The following is a 6,000-nucleotide window of genomic DNA, read 5'->3' as shown; positions in this document are numbered from 1 at the left end:
ACCGAAATTCAAAAATACAAACTCAAACATTGTTTATTTGTTCAGGAACCAGTAACCGAACATTGATTTTGAACTTTTTGTGATCTGGAATGAGCCCAGAATGAAGAAAATTCACAGAACTGAACCATTTTAAGAACTGAGAATCGGAGATTTTAATCTACGAGAAGTGATTGTATAATAAGTTAAGATAAGTAAAGTTGGTGACAACCAAAGACAAGTTTTGTATTGAAACGTCCCCCGAAAGATTATTATGGCTTAAATCAAGAGTTTGGATTTGAGAACAATGAAAAATATCATATAAGAAGTTAGTTAAACTGGTAGAGACAATATTTTTTTTTTTCTTCTTTTTCTTCTTCTTCTTCTTCATGAATTTTGAAAAGGATGAAACTTTTTGTTAGGTTTTATTTCTTGGCAATCCCGTTTGACAAAACTCCTTTGAGTTGTAATTTTATTCGCATTTTTTTTTATTTCAGTGAGGCTATGAGTTTATTAGATGCGAATCCAACCCGAATTGTGCCGTTCAGAGAAGTTTGTGGTGTTAATGCTTTCAAGATTGCCACTTCGCTGATTATTACGGGGGTCGAGTTGCCCGGTCAGCTCGCGGCCGAAGCAAATTGCAAAATTGCATTCAAAATTGCATGTCCGCCCATGTTTGCTCGAGCCAAGGTTTTCTCGCTCGAGCCAAGGAGTTCTAGCTCGAGCCAAGGATTGCGTCCATACAAAAACCTGAAAGAGTGTATTTCTCGCTCGAGCCAAGGATCCGTCGCTCGAGCCAAGGCACTAGTAGAAATCATGAAAAATACACTACTCGCTCGAGCCAGCAAAGCTTCGCTCGAGCGAGACTATAGCGATCCCGGTTCTTTCTCCTTTGGTTGTAGTATCTGGACTTAGTTCCGTGGATTTCGGTTGTTGTTTTGAACTTGTTTCTGTCCTTCAATTCTTTAAATTTGAGTTATAGAATGTTTTGGACTTGTTCGTTCCAGGTTGGGTGTGATTGGGAGCAGGTGGTTGCTGCCCAGGTTTTTAGTCCTTCGCTCGAGCGAGCTGTTTGTCGCTCGAGCGAGCGTGGAGTTTTGTGTCTGGTGGGTCGAGCCAGGGTGGATTCGCTCGAGCGAGCATTGCATCTGGAACTAGGACCTGAACACTGGAATTCTTGGCTCGAGCGAGCTTGTCTTCGCTCGAGCGAGTCTATCGTATTTCAGTAGGCAGCAGCGGGGAAAAAGATCATTTTTCTCCCTCTTTCATTCTTGAAACCCTAGCAGCCGAGAGTCTCTCTCTCTAAACTTATTATCTCTCTAAATTTCATCTCCTTCTAGTATGAATCCATCCTAGGTCCTTTGTTAAAACGGTAGAGGGTGTCGAGGGCTTCGTCTTAATCGGAAAAATTGAGGATTTGGAGCACTTTGATTTCGGGTCATCATCTCCTTTTGAGTTCTCCTTTGAGGTAGGGATTCTCCTTGGTCTTTTTCAATACTACGTCTATAGATAGACATGTGGTAATTTTTGTATTGCATGAAAACCATTTCTTGTTGGATTTTGGTATAAATTCATGAGGTTGAACTTTGGGTAAATTGTTGGATTTAGATCTATTATCAATAGATATGTTTTGGGGCTAATTGGGTATTAATTAGCATGTTGTTGTTGTAAGGAGAGGAAACCCTAATATTTATTTGGTTTAATAACTCAATAGAGGGGTTTTGATCATTGGGTAAATACTTGGGTATTTTGGGTTTTGAATGAAGCCATTGTCGTTCGTTGTAGATGATTAAACCTTTTTATCAATATTGGGAGAAGGGGAGGGAAATCCTATTTTAGTGATTATGATTTAATTTGTATAATTAAATTGGAATGGCTTGGAGATGAATGTAGTAGATTAAAACGAGCTTTGGCTTTATTGTCCTTAGATTTGATTTTGTGAAAAACAAAAGGAATAAAACCGGTTTTGAAAAATAAAGAGAGTTGGTTTTGTGAAATGGGAAAGGTACTTGAAATGAGTATGAATGTTGGATTGTTGTATCTTATACTACTATGTTAGTATTGGTGATAAGTTGATGATCTCATGATATTTGAGTCTGTTAATAGATGTACAATATACATGCATCTAGAGGTTCTGTCCTTGGTCATCGGTGAAGGATGACATGGTTGTGTCGAATTGTTGTGTATACATTACACCTATGTGTTTATCTACTTCAACTTGATGTTAGATTCTTGTTGGTTATGTATATGCATTATACATGTTGGATATGCCTTGTTGCATGGTTGTTGTTGGCGTTATATGCCGCGCTTATAATCAAAGGTACCGTTACCTTCCAGCTGGCGCCTGGAGAACTGTATGCGCTAATAATAGAAGGCACCATACCCTTCCAGCTAGCGCCTGGTAAACTGGTATTTTGGCTTACTACGCACATAGCTAGTAGAGCGAAGTTGGTTGTAGTTATTTCAGTATATCTTTGGCTTACTAAGCGCATAGCTAGTTGAGCTGGGTGGAATTGTTGTTGTTTAGTTGTAACTGAAAATATCATAGATTTGATGGGTTCCAGTTCGGAGAACCGAGTTACTCCATTGATTGATTGTATACATGTGGGTGGGTTGTAAATCTATATATTTACAAGGTTATGCATGTATAGGTTTAATAGTAGTGGAAAGGAACCAAAGTGTCTTTTGGTCTTTTGGGAAGTGTGAAGGAGGATGAATGTTTTAACGATAAACATGATTTGAAAAGGTACATCTGTGTATGTATAGGAAGTGGAAGAGAGTATTGGGCTTAGTGAGATTATTTTCCTAAGTAATTGTTAATGTTATGAAAGAATGGGAATGGGGATTAATGAAAAGAATAAGGAAAGATGAATCGCTTATAGCGTTGAATGAAACGGTTGTTTTCAAGGAAAGTTTATATATATATATTTTGTATGAACTGTCATATTACTATTCTAGTACGAGAATGAGTGTGCATGATCATAGCTATCTGTAAGTTGTTATTGTTGAGGATCATGTTGAGATCCCTACTGGACTTTATGTTCATCCCACGTTGTTGAATCTTTTTCAGGTGTTTAGCAGGTTGTACTACAGGAATTGGATTTTCTTATTTGTTGGCCATGGGGCCTCTTGTTGTTGGCGGACACCATATGTGTAAAGGGTTACACCCCTTCATTTGTTTACTTAAAGGTTGTAAGCCCAAGGGCAATTTATTGAGTATGTTCATGTAACATTTACTTTGCATACGAATGAGAGTATTTAAATTCATTTCTACGGATTGAATGTATGAGTTTATTTCCGCATGTTATCTCTGGAATTGAATTAAGTTAATGAATTTGGTAATGGTTTCGAGTATTAAAAAGTGGGGCGTGACAACTTGGTATCAGAGCTGCCGGGTTTGAATACCTTGAGCTCGTGGGAAGTGGTTTTTACCACAGTGGGTTTACTACGTGTAGTGCGGACGTTGCATATAGATACCATGAGAATTAGGACTTATGTGTTGCATTTATGTGAGCATGGGATTCAGTCTCCTGGATAGTATTCATAGCCGGTGAACTTGCTTTGAGGTCCTTTTGGAAACACGCCTGATCAACGTGGTTTCTGATAGGAATTCCTTGAGAGTTCCGGGATGAGTGGCTATCTTTGTGGACTTAATTCGATTATGTGTTTACATGTTTAGATGATAATATGCAGTAGAGATGTAAATTTTGAGACTAAGTGTGTCTTGTGACTTAACAGTAGTGGAGTGTGCCTCGGAGAAGGCTATAGTGTTTTGCACTAAGTGTAATTTACTTTGTGCTTTATAGGATGTCTACACGAGGGAGTAGAGGACGGTTGAGTAGTAGGAACGCCGGGAGAGGCACAGCAGTTCCTTTAGTACCTGCCGTTGCAGCATCGGCTGTCGGTGAGGATGTCGCACGTGAGATTGTGAGAGCAATGCAAGACGCCCTAGCTCGTACTGAGGGCGGCAGCGGGCATGCTCTCAAGCTTACTAAGGAGTTCTTTCGCTCCGGTCCACCTGAGTTTGTGGGGGAGGCTAAACCGCTGGAGGCAGAGAGTTGGTTGGAACAAATTACCAAGACTCTTGATATGCTCAGAGTCGAAGATGAGGAGTTAAGGGTTTCTTTGGCGACCTTTCAGTTGAAGAGTGATGCGAGTTATTGGTGGAAGAATGCTAAGAATAATGTGGGTAGCACGTGGGTTGCTTTTACCGAGGCCTTTTGGGCCAAATATTTCCCTCCTTCTGCTCGGGAAAGGTTGAGGGATCAGTTTTTGGAGTTGCGTCAGGATGACACTCCTGTGGCACAGTTTGAGATGCGGTTTGATAGTTTGTCGAGGTTTGCTCCAGAGTTGGTGACAACAGAGGAGCGTCGTTGTTTTGAGTTCGAAAAGCGGTTATGTTTTGTTATTCGGGAAAAGGTAGCTGGATCCTTGTGGAAGGATTACTATACTTTAGTTGAGGCAGCGGCCCATGTGGAGGCCTTGATTGCTAGTGATGATGGGGTTAAGGAGGAGACCATCTCGGTCAGTCATGTGGTTCCTAAGCGCTCTAGGCTCAGTAAGGGGTGGAGGCGGAAACATTCTTAGTCGGGAGCTGGTTTCTTTTCTTCGCCAGGGGTTTTGGATCCTTCTGTTGGGATTTCCGGGGAGGGACATGTTTCATCCCAGTCTCAGAGTAGGGGGTCTGGTGGTTGTTTCGTTTGTGGCCAGCAGGGCCATGGTAGACGTTTTTGCCCTTTGCGTGTGAACTCTGCAAGTGTTTCAAAACCTAGTCAGCCTCAGTCGTACCCGTCCAGTCGGGGGCGGTATCGGTACCAGAAACGGGCAGGCCAGGCTTCGGGAGCCTCGCGAGGGGCGACTTATTAGTTAGCCCTACAGTGTTACCCTTGAGAGGGACTTTTTGTATGTTGGCCGGTGGTGTATCATGGTTATTGATTTTGTTGTGGACCGGTGTACTGTTGGATGCTGAGGCATCATGATTATGTATCGCATTTTTATGCATAGTATTGTTTGTTTAATCCTCATGTATTGGGGAGTATGTATGGAATTTCGAACTCTCTATTTTATGTAGTGAGAAGTTGTTAATGGGGTCAATGATCCTAGTGTTGTTGCTTGCTTGGTACCTGTTTGTGGTTTTGTGTTTTGGGCCTTGCTAGTTAGCGAGTCCGTAGTGACCCCATCGGTTGTATATTAGTAGTGTTTGTGTTATGTTTGGTGATCAATTGTTGATTTTGGTTTGTGAGTGAATGCTGGCAGCATTCTTAAGAGGAAAGACAGTTTGTGTTCTAGAATAACGAGAATGGCGTTGGCCAAAATTGTCCTTCGTGATTGAGTGATTCAATTTTTGGAGATCCGGTGAGATTCTAAAATTTGAGGTTTGTGTAAAAGAACTCCGTGTTGGGAGTTAGTGATTTAAGTGGTACATCTGTGGGTGGATTACTGAATGTGGGGTTATTGAGTTGTTTAGTCAGCTTGTTGGTATTGGGTTTTGGTTTGACTTTGTCACCTTGAGGTTAGTCTCGTTGTTGTAGACTTTGTGTACTGATTAGGGAGATTGGAACTAATCGAGCATGTTATGCCGTTGAATCTGATGATTGTTAGAATACATTAATTTATGTATTGATTGATTGTGTATAGAACCTTTGTGTTTATATGCATTGCTTGTGTATGGGAGGAGATGGGGGATGTACTCCACGGTTTAGGGGAAGATGGGGGATGTACCTCTAAACCGGTTAATGGTTAAAGGAAGATGGGGAATGGATTCAGGGATGCAGCTCTTATGCTCTTCCAATGTAGTAGTGATATAGCTCATATGCTTATCCTTGAAAGAATGATATAGTTTTTATACTTATCAGTTGATGTGATGATATAGCTAATATGCTTCTCTATTGTAAAGTGAGAAATGTTTTATATGAGTTATTGTCTCATTTAAATTGTTGGTCGGATTTTGAACCATATTTATGATTTTAAATTGGTTAAGTAAAAGGAGGCGGAACGAAATTGCAAAACCATGAATTTCTTAAG

The sequence above is a fragment of the Camellia sinensis genome, chromosome 5 (assembly GCF_055761805.1).
Source record: "Camellia sinensis isolate YWXY chromosome 5, ASM5576180v1, whole genome shotgun sequence".
NCBI lineage: Eukaryota > Viridiplantae > Streptophyta > Magnoliopsida > Ericales > Theaceae > Camellia > Camellia sinensis.
The sequence above is the reverse complement of the archived record's forward strand: the minus strand, read 5'-3'. Positions refer to the sequence as shown.